This window comes from Acanthisitta chloris, unplaced genomic scaffold (assembly GCF_000695815.1).
Source record: "Acanthisitta chloris isolate BGI_N310 unplaced genomic scaffold, ASM69581v1 scaffold101, whole genome shotgun sequence".
Classification (NCBI taxonomy): domain Eukaryota; kingdom Metazoa; phylum Chordata; class Aves; order Passeriformes; family Acanthisittidae; genus Acanthisitta; species Acanthisitta chloris.
Window position 1 is genome coordinate 38,987 of NW_008655243.1, and position 15,281 is coordinate 54,267.

The window sequence follows — 15,281 nt, forward strand, 5'->3', positions numbered from 1 at the left end:
ATTTAATGATGTTTAGTACTGAATATGGCTGGAAGAAGAAAGGGAGTAAGACCATTACTTTTCTAAATTTGTTAAATAAACACATAAACAATTTTCTTCTTGAAAAATTGACCAAAAAAGTAATGATCTCCAAGTTCTGTCCACAAAGACTCAAGGTTAGACACTAGAAGACTGTGAAACTGGCAAAAAATCCCAGATACTGAAGCCTGAAACTGAACAGGTAAATAGCAAATAAAAGATCTAAACTGAATTGTAAGATATAAAAAAACCCTATCTACCTTGGGGCAAATATGCTGAAAGACAATATATTAGCAGTAGTAAAATATTACAGTAGCTATATATTGAATACAGAGCTGAAAGAATCTATTGGATCATCTAGTTAGACTTCATTTTGTTTCCCCTCTGTGAAACCTTCTAGCTTGTGTCTGACTCCAGGTGTGTATCTGTTCTTGACTAGTTCACAGAAGAACGATCACAAGCAAGGGAACTTTTGGTTTGTAACAAAAACTGTTTCACTCTTAAAATAAATGTTCCGAATTTATCATCTTAATTTGTCTGGCTTCAACTGTTAGCTTTCTATTCGTGTTATACTTTTTTATGCTAGATTATCCACAACCCTAATTCCTCGTATTTTCTCTGTGTGAACCCACTGAAAAGAATTGAAGCACTTTTCATGTGCTTTTTAATAAACTAACATTATTTAACTCTTTAGATCTCTTACTGCAAAGCATATTCTTCCAGTATTCTCATGTTTTTCTATGATTTCCTCAACTTTTCAGATATTGAAACGTGTATGTAATATTAATCATCATTTGAATGAGTGCCATACAGAGAGGAACATTAATTCATTACTGCTTTGTGTGTACAGTCTAGGAAACCACTGGCTTTTTCTTGCCATGATATTATTGGGACAAATATGATAGGAAGCCCTGTTATATCCCCTCATCTCAAACTCTCATGTAGCATCTGTATAACATAGTATTTCCATCCTCTTTTATCCCTTTTATTCCATAGGCCATAGGCCATAAGATTTGCTCTCAGTGATCTCACCACTATAACTTTGCATTTGGCTGTATTAAGGCACATTTTGTTTTGTTGAATCAATGTAACCAAATTATTCTGATAACTTGTCAGAATCCCTTGTCCTTATTGTTATTTATGTTTCTATGCATATTCTTGATTTTATACCTGTTCTTTCCTAGTTGATTCCAGTAGATCATGATGATTTTTTTGACATGTCCATTAATCAGTTTTCAGTCCATTCAGCTTGTGCTTTATTGACATTGTATAGTGCCAACTTTTTAATCAGTCGTGTGTTATTGAATGAATTGCTTTATGAAGTCTAAGCTAGTCAATTTTATTGGACAAACCTGCAATCTTATAAAAATCATGTTACTATGATGAGAATTATTTTCTCTATATCCACTCTGCCTGCCATTTATTATATTAATGTTCTTTACCCTGTACCAATTACACTTTTTATCAGCTCGCTCTTTCTTTTTCTTGGTTGATGTCAGGCTAACCAGTCATGCTTCTTGTTCTTTAAAAATTAATGGCACATTAGCATTCTTCCGGAATTTCCCTGCTATTTCAAGATTTATTAAAAATTAATGGAAGAAATGCCCTCAGTTATTTGGCCTGTTGATTTGAATATAATTATCCCTAGCAGATGCTGTCTGATATTCTCCTCAGTTACTAATTCTTGATTAGTGAAATCTGTGTTTGCCAAGTTAAAACGTAAAATATGGAATGTTGCCAAAGCTTAAGCTTTGTTTATATTGTTTGTAAAGCCATGAGTCCTTTAAGCATGCCCTGTCTCATCTTTTAACATGATAAAAATAATAAATAGATATCAGAGACAATCTGTTACCAGAAAGGGTTGAAAGCTTTATAGTTATAATTGCACATATAATTATGAGAAGTGGAAATATGGATGAAGTTTTCACAGTTACGGTTTAAAAGATAAAACAGATTTTGTTGTTGGATTAAAAGTGGGAAACTGGTTCTGTAAATATGGTACATGATGACTTTAGACTTAAATTTGACTGAAAGTAAAACATTTTAAAATGATCCTTGGGAATGCTAAGATTATAAAATATCAGAGGAAGAATTGTGCCTAAACAAATCTGTAATCTTTAGGCCAGATAGGTACTCACTGAAATTTCCTTAGCTATCACCAGTGATTTTGGATGACACTGTTGTTGGATTCTCTAGAACCTGTAATGACTCTGGCAGCACAATTGTCCTAAGTTGCAGTCTCTTTCTGCACAAACTAGAAGATTTATCAGTAGAACTCAATTGCAATATGACTCTCTTTCACTGAAGTTAATGATTATATATGTGTCTGACTTCAGTGACAGGAGAGTTCACTGACACTGAGTACACTTTGAAAAAATTATGTCCAATAATAATGACAAACTGCTACCGCAAATTTTAGAAATGCCAGTATCTCTGACTTATACATTAATATTATCCATGCTTAGCTGAGGTCATAATGTGGTAATAATTATGAAACTGATCAATAGAAAACTTCATGATAGAAACAAAGCTGTTATAATTATTATAACACAAGATTATTATTCTAACAATTGTGCAGGAGCAGTTGTTGTTATTGTTATGTCTGTTAAAAGAGCAACTGGTGTAAGGAAGTAGTCTAGGAACCATCTGTTAAAAACAGTTGTAGTTTCCCACTGGAGAAAATGGACTTGATTGGATGAGCACAGTGAAAATTAAGATATGGCTTTGGGAATAGGAGACACATTTAAAAGGGGAAATCAAAGGAAATTTGCCTAGGTGCTTAGATTGCTTTCATGGTCACCAAGCAACAAAAAAAATTTAATCTTTCTCACTTTTATTTTTTACCAGGACTCAGAAAAAAGCAAGCACTTTTCCATCTAGGCTTCCTAACTTTTAAGATCCCATGGTCTCTCAAAACAAATGGAATACAAAAGAAATGTGTTATTATTTTTAACTACCTAGTGATATCAGCAGCTGATTAGTAGTTGCCAAGAGCTTTCTGAGCTTTGAAGAGGATATATTCTAAATAGAAAAGTTATTAAGATTTGCCTTCTTCACAATGTCACTAGTGCAATATTGTCACAAGAAACTTAATCTGTGATTTTCTGATTCTTATTGGTATGAAATTACAGCCATTAATTATGATTATTCTATTAGTATCTTTTTTCCTTATAATTCTGTTAATTATCATCTTTTAGAAACTCTTTTGATTGGAAAACAAGGTTCTGTGTTCTAAGACTTACTGGTGGTATAGGGGGGAGGCAAAGTAAGGCTGATGGCTGACCATAGGAAGTGAGGTTTTGGGGTTTTTTAAATTTGAAGGGCCTGATGCAGTTACCCATGTATAGATATTTAGTGCTACTGATGTATCTGAGACACTCAAGTAGGACACAGCTCTCAGAGACCTGTGACTTCCTAGATCAGCATCTAAGAGGGCTACCCTCAGGCTGTCCAAAGGCACTTGCAATCTGTCTAAAGAAAATAAAATTGAGTTACAAGCCTTGGGTGTTTGCATGGACTCAATTGTGGAAGGGAGCTTTAAATCTAAAATGTGAAGTGTTGGTGATTAAACGGCTTATTCTGCATTTAGTGTGAAAATCTGTTCTTTTGTATGATTAAATGTATTAGTAAGAAATTAGCAACAAAAGAAGTTAGCATTCACTACCTTAGCAATTAGCATTTACTGTATCAGATGTGTGACCTGAGGGTTCTGTTACCATTAATCTATACATATCTTGCATTTATATTTTGTTGCTTCAAAGAAAGCTCCAAAACATTGTTAAAATCAGGATGCTTATGGCACACCTGACCTTACCTTCCTACTATGAATCTCGCTTGTAAATTATATCTCATTTCATAAAATACTGATAAAATACAGACTTTAAAGCTTAAAAAAAAAGTTCATGGGCTATAATAATTGTCTAGAACAGTGCACTGAAATCATGTCATGATAGTAGCTCATCCTGGTTTTCAGAATAAAGACCAATTAATTAGATATCATTCACCTATATATGTAAGAGAGCTGTATATTAAATACTCATGAGATAACTTGTCTAAAGTCAATGTAGAAGCACAGCATTACTTCATCAGAAAACATTTATTTTTTAATAGTATTATTATCTAGCCCAGAATCCATTTAATTTGAGCTTTGGGAACCACTTCTCTGCACCATGGAGCCCTCTGGGTTTATTTTAAGTTTGTTGCTAGATTCTCACTAAGTTGATGCTTTTCCCTTGTGTTCTGGCAATGTGGCAAAGCAGAAGCATCTTTTAGAAACATCTATAGGAACTGAATTTTTTTTCAAAATTGCATGTTCAGAGTTTGATGTCTAGCAGAAGAGGAAACTATAAATTCTTCCTACCTTAAAGAGAAATCTCTCTTATCAGTCATCTAGTCCAAGCTTCTTTCTGTATTAGTATTTTCTATACAGCAGTGTCCGTTTTGTGTTTAGGTTCTATCATTTTCTGTATTCATTGCTTGACTTTGAATCACAGTTACTGAGAATAACCTTTAAAGTCTTCAGAACTACATAATCTTTCTCTGTTTTCATAGGGTTTTGTTATTCTTCATCATATGCTTGGTGTGATTTTGATGAAGGAAGGTTCACAAGGTCCCCCAGGTCACTAATGAAAATGGATAGCACAGAACACAGTGCCAATTCCTCTGAGATCCCGGTTAATGTGTTGCTCCCTGTTTGGAAGCTGTACAGTTGCTACTTACTTGCTTCATGATCTACCAGCCATTTTTTATGTCTGCTGTGGTATTTTTACCAACACAGTAGTTCTTCAGTCAGCAGCTGTGCAGTGCCTGGTTTTGGTGCAGAGACAGACATAGGATTCCTTTCAACTAATACAGAAAATCCTTCAGCTCCAGCTGAAACATTTTTATTTATTGACTTATTCATTTAATTGATCTTTTGGAATGATTATTCATTAGCTTATCAATAAGTATCCTTATTAGTTTTTCTTTAGTTGTCTGGGTCTGGAAACTACATGAGTATAATGCTAATTTTGAATGGCTTTCTGGTGAGATCTTAGAAAAGGAATAGAATACCAGAATAAAAAAAATCCTATTTTTTCTACATTTCTATTTTCAGCAGAGAAATTCAAGCTAACAGTAAACAGGCAGTTAGGAGCTACCTAAGGGTAATTTGTCTCTTAGGTTGTCAAAACCTCTCTTTGAAGAATGGCCCTAATAAGAAGATGCTAAAAGAGAGACTGTGTTCACATAGAGCACATGGTGGTTGAAAGACTAATTTTGCAACAGATGCCATGGAAAACAGGCACTGTACTGTCAAACCACATGAATTCAGGTACTACTTGTGGTGTACATATGTACGTATGTAGTCAGAAGGCTCTTCAGGCAGCTAAAAACATGTCAGAATAACAGACCGATGTATTTTGCAACAATCTTGTTTTGAAGGATACCTATCAATCCATGTGGAGTTATCTTCTGCATCCTTTGCATTCCCATGAAGAACTAATTTCTCAGCTTGCCTGTTGGGCTGATGCTATACACATTGAATACTCTGCATGGAAATAGTCAGTTAGTCTATTGGGATGAATGATTTCTTGTTTATAATTTCATCAATGCACCCTATTAAGCTAAATATTTAAGCACACTGCCTAATTGAACTTTTGAGATGCCTAAAACTAGTTATGTGCTGACTCAATATCTCCGTACTTAATTGATGTTGAGTATGGCCTATGAAGGAATAAAACAAGTTAAATCATCTTATATTGAAAACATCTGGTGATATTCTAGCCACTTCTAGATGACTAATATTTTCTGGTCAATGTGTACTATTCTCTGCTTATTTACTGTCTTGAGGAAGAACACAATTTGCCTAGTGACAGTGGTCCAAAAAAGGCCTATATCTGTACAGGTATTATAAACAGAGTTTCTTCCTTTTTAGCCTAAGTCATACTCAATGCATAGAGACAGCTTTCTTTTTCTCCAGAAGGAGGTTAAATAAAAAAATGACCTAGGTTTAAATGAAGCACTTAAAATGAATGCTTTGCATTGCAGTGATTGAGCCAGCAGTACTTTTAATAACATGCCCTCACACTGTTGGCCTCTTAGGATTTGAAGGATTTTCTAATGCAAACCATAATGTGAAATTCATTAGCTACCAGTAGCCAGAGTTCTGAGGCTGCTTGAGCCCATGAATTAATTTTGACTTCTAAAAATATTTGTAAAATATTGGTTTATGATAATGCTATATATTAAAATGGCTTTTGGATGGCAGTATCATAAATCTAACATACAGCTGGGTATGAATTAACATAGTATAAAGGAATGAGGATGACTAGGTGAATTTTTAAATCCTTGAGTGACATGCACTGAGCATGTTTACAAAAAGTGAAATGAGTACATATGTGCATGTATATCTGTCTTTTTAGTTATGCACGTTGCTAAATTTCAGGGTGTTCTTTTAAACCTTCATCTGGAACCATACATGTCAATGAGTGTATCCATGCAGATAGGTGGTCTCTCTGGTATCACAAAGAAATACCTACAGGATAGGTGCAACTATAGTTATTTCTCTGCATTTATAATTGCCTAGGAAAAGTTTTATAGGAAGCTTTGGTTTCACACTGACAGATTTCAACTAATGTATTGCTATCCCATGCCATGCATAAAAGCAATAAAAATAAAGTAATTAAAGCTTCTGTTCACCCAATTTAATTGTCAAAATACATATGCGAGATTAAAGGAGGAGAACTTTCAGAAGAACAATAAGATACTAATGCTAAAGAGCTGGCTGAAAAGTTTCACCTTTTCTGTGAACAAGCAAGATTAATTAAAAAGATGAATTTTAAGACACTGGTTGAAGCCTCAAGATAACAAGGTAAATACTACAAGATTTCCTGGTAACTTTCAGCAATTCATTTTGGGTGTTTTTAAATCAAAAGTCTGTGCTGTAACCAGAAAGTCAGAATAACCTGATCATGAATGGAAAATGCTACTGACTGTTTTTTTTCTCAGACTAGAACTCACTGTGATTAGCTTTTCAAGTCTGATTCGAAATTGCCCTAGGACTGAACCGAATATCAGGGTTTTCATTTGCTGGGTGAGAGAGTCAAGTAAGCAGAAAACCAGGTGTTGCTCAGCTGTGTGCCCGTTCAGCACAGGTGGAGCTATGCTATATTTCAGCCCTTCTCTTTGGTTTGCCCAGCAGACCCATAGCACAAGTAACATGAATCCCCACTTCTGTGCTGTGTTGCTTTGTAGACCCTAACAGGGCCTGCTCAGGGTGGAGTGGGGCAGTTTGCTAAGGCTACCTCTTAACTAAACTTCTTGGGAAATGGGATGACCAGTATTTGGTTTTGGCAAAGACTATGCATTTTGATTATTAACCAGGTGCTGTAAATGATTAGGTGGAATCAACTGCCTGACCTTCTCCTTCCCAAAGTTTGGGAGTACTTAGATACTCACATTTATGTATAAATGCCACAGGCCCTTATTTACCAGAACAGGGAGCAACAAACTTGTCCTCCCTGTCCTTTTAGCTTCTCTGCCACTTAGTGTTGGACCTACCTGAATTCACATTGTGGTACACCGTGACTGAACCTCCAACAACTCAGCCACAGCTGCCAGAGGAGCTGTGAAGACAAATGATGCTCAGCCTCTGGCACCAGTAAAAAATGACCAACACACTGTGTTGGGGTGCTCTCCCTTGTCTCATGATCTTTCTATTTTTCGATGTAACAGTTACCAACATAAATCAGTTTGAACCAATTCAAACCAGTTCAAATTTTTTCACCTCTTTTACCAGCTCGTTACTGGACTGACCTAAAAGTGAATCAAATCTGTTTCAGTCACAGCAATGCCCAGATACTATTTGAATTACACATATAATGGTTTGACTTCTTTCCTATGACCATCTGTCCATGGTGGAAACCTGGTCTGACCAAGTTACAAGAGGTTGAATACATACTAAGGTGATTCTCAAGTCATCCTTTTAAGGAGTGTCAAAGCTGCCATAGGTAATGCCTCTGGAAGTCAAAGTCATAGTATTAACTGCAGCTGGACACACTCTCAGGACACAGCCTCAGGATCTGCAAAGGAGACTGAAGCATTAAGTGTCCAAATTGCAGTTGGAACAGCTGAATGTTAACTCTTCCATTTCTTGGAGAGGCTCTGTTTTTGTGGGGTCTCTAGGCATTAGCATAAAAATTCTGCTGTTATTTGTACTGTCATTGCATAAGGCTGAAGTTTTAGGAGGCTTGTTAGCTTGCCCTTTGTGATAAGTACTTAATTAATGAAAATAACATATACCAAAAATCATCAGATAACAAAAATAGCAGCTGATGTACTTTTCACTTTAGTCTTCTCACTTTCAAATATTTAGCTTTGCTGTGGATTGAGTTTCTATAACACCTTAATTTTGTGTTTTTCACAGAAATGTAACCTGGAATAATTTAGCTATCCCAGACACCCACTGTTCCAGAGAGCTAGAAGAAGGTTACCAGTGCCCACCTGGATTTAAATGCATGGACCTTGAAGATCTGGGACTAAGCAGGCAAGAGCTGGGCTACAGTGGCTTTAATGAGATAGGTCTGTCCTACTGGTAAAATCCATTTCAGTATCCATTTAAAAATGTTTATGAAATGACTAGAACAGATAGTTCATGTCCGTGCTGAAAAGAGATCATGTACAATCAGTATTCTGCTCAAGTACAGCACATGCCAGAAAGAGATACTGTGCTATTTGCTTTGCAGTTATGATATATTTGCAACTATTTTTACATTGCCTGGGATCCCAGGATTTAAATATCTTTCAAACAATGTCTTTATAAAGAGTCAACTGTTGATTATTACCAGTATGCAAATGCGATGACTAATTTCTGTGTTTTATTTATGATTCATTTTAGAGTATATAATTCATCCTGTTTGTCTAATTTTAGTAGTAATTCCCATGCAAAAAAAAACCCTAACCAGAATTACTTTGATAATCATCTTGTTACTAAGGCGAAGAGAGGAGAGGAAATGGTATAATGTGTATCTGTGGCAATCTTGATCCAAACTCTGTAAGTCAAAACATCACCCAGAAAAATGATTGAGAGTCAGGCAGATTTTGAATACAGGTGCAATTTGTGTTCTGTGAAACACACTGCAGAGTCACCAGGAGAATAGGTTCTCTGATAGCTGCAATATGTCATGCCATCCCCACAGGGAAACAAGTGTAGAACAGAAAATCGGGGAAGGTGGCAAGAGCATGGGCAGGTGGATCCACATCCAAATGGAAAATATGCAGTTACTCTATCAGAACATTGTGGTTATCTCCCATTATTTAACAGACAAAGGTCCAACAGGAGCCTGCTGCTGTAAATTTTTGTTTAAGGACAGGTAGGGAAGTCCCTTCAAATGATAGAACATCCCTGCAGGCTGAATTCTTTCTGATGCATCTCTTTACTCTGAGAAGCTTTTTTTAATCATTTTTCCTGGCTTGAGCTCCAGACTGCTATCCCGGCCCCAGCTGATTTTGAAGGTAATAAAAACGTTTAATGACTGAATAACTGCAATCCAAAAAAATTTTTTTTAGTATTGAAAGGCCTTTCAGCTGAAATTGCTTCAGTTGTTTCCCAGGCTGCTGAATATACACAATGAGCCAAAGAGTTACAAGAAGTCGTCTCAGAGTTCTGCTACAACAAGTACTCCCTGATACCAAATAATTTCTAGACAAAAACTGCCATTTGTGTCCTTTTTTCCTGTGAGAAAGGGAGAAAAACCTGATATCAACCAAGCAGCATTCTGTTTCCTCTGGGAGTCAGAAGCATACCAGTTGTACCAGTACTGCTAGCTGACTAGCACTACTGATAGTACCAAATTTTATATAAATTTTTTCTTTAGTAGATCTCAAAGGAAAGCCCTGTCTGATCTCTCAGTCAGCCTTCAGATTTACTGCCATGCCTGGATGAACATGAGCTGAGTTCACACTAGAACCTGAAAACATTGACACACAAGTTCTGTAGTTCAAGACAGTTTGACAGGGAAGCATGAGATAGGTGTATCACCAGGAGAATTAGACCTCAGATTGAAATCACCCTTCTTATCTTGACATATGAAATTATTTGTGGCATTATTCTAGCTGCCTACCTGGTCACCAGAGGAAAGTAGTTGCAATGCCTTAGACAAGCTTAAATGGGTAGATGATTTGAACAAAGCTCAGAATGCTTAATAAGGGAGGCCAGTATGTTTGTAATGATGGGGGCAGGTTGGCAAAGAGAGGTGAAATAGTTTGTTCATGGATGCCTGTGAAGTTGTTTTTAAAAAAATAGGACTGCAACTCTGGTCTTGTGAGTCACAGTGCTATACCTTATCAGTGTCTTTCTGAGTGTTGCATTTTAAAGGTCAGAAATGGCTAATAGACTTAGGAGACTTGTTATCATTAGCTGTTTTGGCCTAGAAATAAGTAACCAGGATATAACACCTCTAAGTACAGTAGCCAGAAGTGAAGCTGAATAGCTGATTACTAAACTTTAAAATCCTGGGTAAGACACAGCAGTTTTACCACAAAATGTTAAATAAGCTTCCTCAAATCAGGAGTGTTATAAACAGAGTTATAACCAGCAACTTTATCAATATGTTATAAATCTCCATTTTGTGATGCACCTTTGTATGTAGTTAACAGGTAAGTCATGAAGGAAATCTTTGCTGTGTAATTACACTATTTTATTGTATAAATTCATTAATATTTTACTTGCAGATATTATAATGCAGCCTGTCCTGTGGATCCTGAAATCTATCATTACAAAAATCACAAGAGCATAGCAGTTTGGCAGCTACTGTATAATTAGTAACACTTAATTTACTGCATATAGGTACAAGCTATGCATATTTGAATTTGATAATTTCTGTTATTTTTCTTCTCTTTAAAGAAAAAGAGTGATTTTTACAATTTTATTACTGAGTGAAAACCAAGCTGTCCTAATCAGATAAAAGTTAATAGTTTTTAATCCTGTCAGGATTATGCCAATTAGGTAATTTCATATTTGGAAAATGCCGTAGTTTTGGCCATACCCTTCTCCAACTTTTATAAATGCCTTTGGCTTTAAATGGATGAAAACTGGAATATGATAATGTAAGTTTTGGTACTTATTTAAATAAATTAAATATATTTATTTCCCAAATTTTCTATTTCTAGTGTTGAGTTGTTCGGTTTACCTGTTTTATGTATGCTTCTACGTATGTAGTATTTAAGGAAGAACATACTACTGATAAATGTGGCTTGAAGTCATCCTGTCAAGATAATCTCATCCATCCCCTTCTACTGAGAAACAGACCTAATAATCTTCCCAGGCAACCAATTGCACTGCTTCATTGTCTGTGTTCTTTAGGAATATTTTCCTAAAGTGTACCCCAAATGTTACTTTTTTAATGCAATTTAAGATTATAATTTCTCACTTTATTCCTTATTGGCATAGACAAAACCTTAAAAAAAAGCTTTTTTGCATCTTTCATTGTGTGCTTGCCCTCTATGGCCCTACTGGGCAAAATAACTCCAAATGCTATAGGACTTATGTTTTATACCTTAAATTGCTCTTACTGTCCTTTTCTAGACCTTCTCAATGCTGATTCACTGCCTCGTTGAAGTGCAGTACTGGCCGAATACCCCAATAGAGCCATTACTTCATGTGTTTTTAAGCTCTGTTACAATTTCTACATCCCAGTGAGATGTTTTCCATTTTCAGAGCAGCATGTTGTGGGTGATTCATGTTTTCCTGATTTATTACAGCCCTTGTGTCCTATTGAAAGATCTGCCCTCACAGTTTCCCATCCTCTATTTGTTTACTTATTTCTTTTTAAATGTAGACCCTTACATTTGTCTCTGTTGAATAGCTTACTTTCTTTTGTTTTTACAGACTGTTTCTTCAATTTGCAAGATCTTCTCTATTTTTAGTTCTTCCCTCCTGAATATTTCAAGTGCCTTTTACCTTACTTCTATCTCAAATTAGATGAGTATAATTTATTTTCTATCAGCCTGGTCGAGAGTGAAAAAACAAACAGAACCAAACAAAGATCAGACTCTGGAACCTTGTTTGACAGTTTTCCTTTCTGACAATGTTTCATTAATAGCTGCTCATAAGGACACATGACAAATGGGTTTGCACCCCTCACAGAGCAGTGTCACCTAGTCATACTCCTTTATGTTGTCATGGTGAGACGATGTTCAAAGCCTTTTAAAATCAGGATGTGGACCATCAAGTATTTCTTCTCTCTTTACAAAACCTGCTTCCATTCTGCATTTGTACAGCAATGATACAATAAGATCTGTGCCATAGGTTCTGCAGTGCCTGCACCCTTTTATGTATTCATAATATGATACTTACACCTGATGTTTGTGAAGGGAATTTTTCAAGCATGGGCCACATCAGCATATATCTACAGCTAGTGCCTCTGTTCTTCAGTGTACATATTTCTAGCCTGGATGAAGAAGGAAATAAACACCAATTAGTATTGCCAACTTCACCAGTGTAATCTTTAAAGAGAGTGAAGGTACTGAAAGCCAGGGCAGTTTTGTCTGGCAGGACCTCTGGCAAAGTTATAAGCAACAGTCACAGAGGTCTATCTCATAACTCTTTGTGAAACTCAAGAATTAGTGAAACAGGAACCAATTAGCTAAGGTCTCAGTGTCTCAAATTCCTTTCTCTGTGAAGTTTGAAATGGAAGGAAGGAATAGTAAGGAAAGAATAAGATGCCCTGCTGGGTGAGCTGACTTCAGTTGTCTTAGATGCTGGCTGATGGGAGGATACAGGAGGTTACTGCCTTCTCCTACTAAGTTGCTCATGATGAACTCAGTAGAAACCCAAGTACACTTCCCAACAGTTTGACACACAACTTGACTTCTCAAGTAGGTGTTGTTCTTACACAGTGGGAGCCTTCATATTAAATTTATTCTTTTATCCATCAGGATGCCTGAAAGATTTTTCAAGTACTACCTATGGGGCTGAGTGGGAGTAAGAGAGAGGATATGAATGAAAGGCTTGGCTGCATGGATGTGGGTGGCAAAGCTCCTTACTATTGACTATACCTGTATGGTACTGTCAAGCTCTTCTCTTTCTCAGACTTCTTAGCTGTTTTTGATTCAGGCTGCTTTAAAAAGGTTGATATTTTCTTCGTATTAGAACAGCCTTGTCTCCCACTGAGACCATCAGGTACATTCACAGCTGGCCTGTTTCTTTTTTCTGATTTTATTCTCTTCTCTGTATTTTTCCTAGCTGTGTTTAATTGGGTAGGCTGTAGCTGATAGGATGACAGTATTATGAAGTGTGCAAAAAACGTTGAGCCAAATATTGAGAAAAATGACCTTTGTTTTGTGAACACACCCCAGTAATTGTACAAATTGTTAGTCATGTGATTATATTTTTAGAAGTATTTTCATCTGTTATACCTAAAAAGCATAAATATAGTAATTGAATTAAATAAAAATATGCAAGTCTTGGCAATTGGAGGACTATGACAAGTAATTCTGCCTTACATCTCACTGTTTTTCTGAGTGTGCATCTATCTGTAGTCAGTATTTAACATGGCAGTAATTGCTATCAGGGCCATACTGAGGATGTTGGCAGAGCTGTCTATGTGGGTGCTGTTGGAAAGACTGCCACAAAGACACAAATGAGCCAGAATCCCCACTGCTGCTGGATCCTGTACAGTCTTCCTCCTTACCTGTGCTTTCAACACAGTACAGATCCTTTTGCATTCAGATTATTGTAACATCAGCTAGTAATCATTCCACTTGCCTCCTGGGTGCAATCATCTGTAATCATCTACAGATGTACACTTGCAGCTACATTACTGATTTTACTCTTCACATAATTCTAGAGAAGGTTTTTTCATGATTTACAGTGCTCCATGTTACTTCAAATATCCTCAAAAGGAAGTCCCAAATAAAGATACCTAAAAGTTAAAAAATATTCCGCAAAGCAAGCAAGACAAGTTTTAGGCCATGAAAGATCATTCTGAAAAGAGCAGGAGGAGATCTAATTCTGCCCTGTATGATCAACCCATCTGTCAATTGCTAGGACCAGTACCCTATTAAGTGATACTAATTACTTCTTGTACCTGCAGAGAGTATTTGACAAGGATTATCGTATTAATGGCCATTTTATATATAGGAGATAAACACACATGTATTGTATCTTGAACACAAATAATGAAATTTCAATGGTAAGGCTTCAAAGCACATATACAAAAGTTACATATGTATTAAACCTTACTAACCTTACAGTAGAAGTGAACACTGTTCATTGGCACAATAAACCAGCAAAACTCATTTTATGGGTTGTAGAACAACAAAGCTTTGGGTCTCAGATATTTCCCACTTTTGTTATAAGGCCTTTTCCCTTATAATGCATGACCCAGAAATTAAATATTCTTGGCATGCCTACAGTTGAAAGACTTTTTAAAATGGATAATTACAAGAAAAGATGTTATATGTCACTATGAAAAATGTCTGCCATGATTAGATTTAAAAATAACCTAATTTGATGTTTGTGAAAGGAAACATCATGGTGGGGCCAAACTTCTTCAATTCACTTATAGGTATGGTTTTAATAGAAGACTTGTACATTGATCAAAATAGCCCCTTAGTTTAGTCATAAATTGAAATTTTATCTACCAAACACAGGAGTTACCTCAGTTCTCTTACAAGTTATTTTATGATGGGGAATATACTTCTCAGTGTGCAGCCGGTTTGAATTGCAAAGGCTCTGCTCTTAGACTGGAAGAAGATTGGAGTGTCGTTAGGCCCATTGCTTAGAAGGCAGGAATTAAGGTTAAGATGGGAGGCTGTGAACCTGGATTTTATGCCTCACTGCCATAATCCATTAAATGTATTTTCCATGAGAGATTTAATGTTGCCTAGAGGTTAGTACCTGTCTCTAGGGATAGAATTCATAATGGCCAAATAATTTGTTGAGTGGTGTGGTGTGATGGACACGTGAAAAGCAAAAAAATGGAAAGGGAGGAAGGATGCTCACACCAGTCTGGAATAAAAGCTGAAAAGTGAGTCTGAGTCAGATCCCCAGTGAGGGACTCCTAGAAACAGCAAGCATTCAGAGCTACAAGCCCATTCATTTATATGGACATCTACATCATTAATTTGGTGGAAGTTCTTAAAGAGAAAATAGAAGTGACCCATGTGTTTATATAGTAGTGCAGTGGTCAAAGTAAGAAGACCTGCATTTTGAAAGGATGCCCTGCTAACCCCCATGCAGGGACTGAGACAAAGCATAGTCCCTTCCATCTCCCTCCCTCTGA

General features: G+C 36.3%; 1 long non-coding RNA gene across 1 annotated transcript in view; it reads left to right on the forward strand.

The window, feature by feature from the left end:
- Positions 1–8,422: 8,422 nt before the first annotated feature.
- LOC103810880 overlaps positions 8,423–15,281 on the forward strand; it is a 31,446-nt gene continuing 24,587 nt past the window's right edge. Inside the window, exon 1 of the long non-coding RNA XR_624807.1 lies at positions 8,423–8,542. This is a non-coding gene — a long non-coding RNA (uncharacterized LOC103810880). The remainder of the gene's footprint in view (positions 8,543–15,281) is intronic.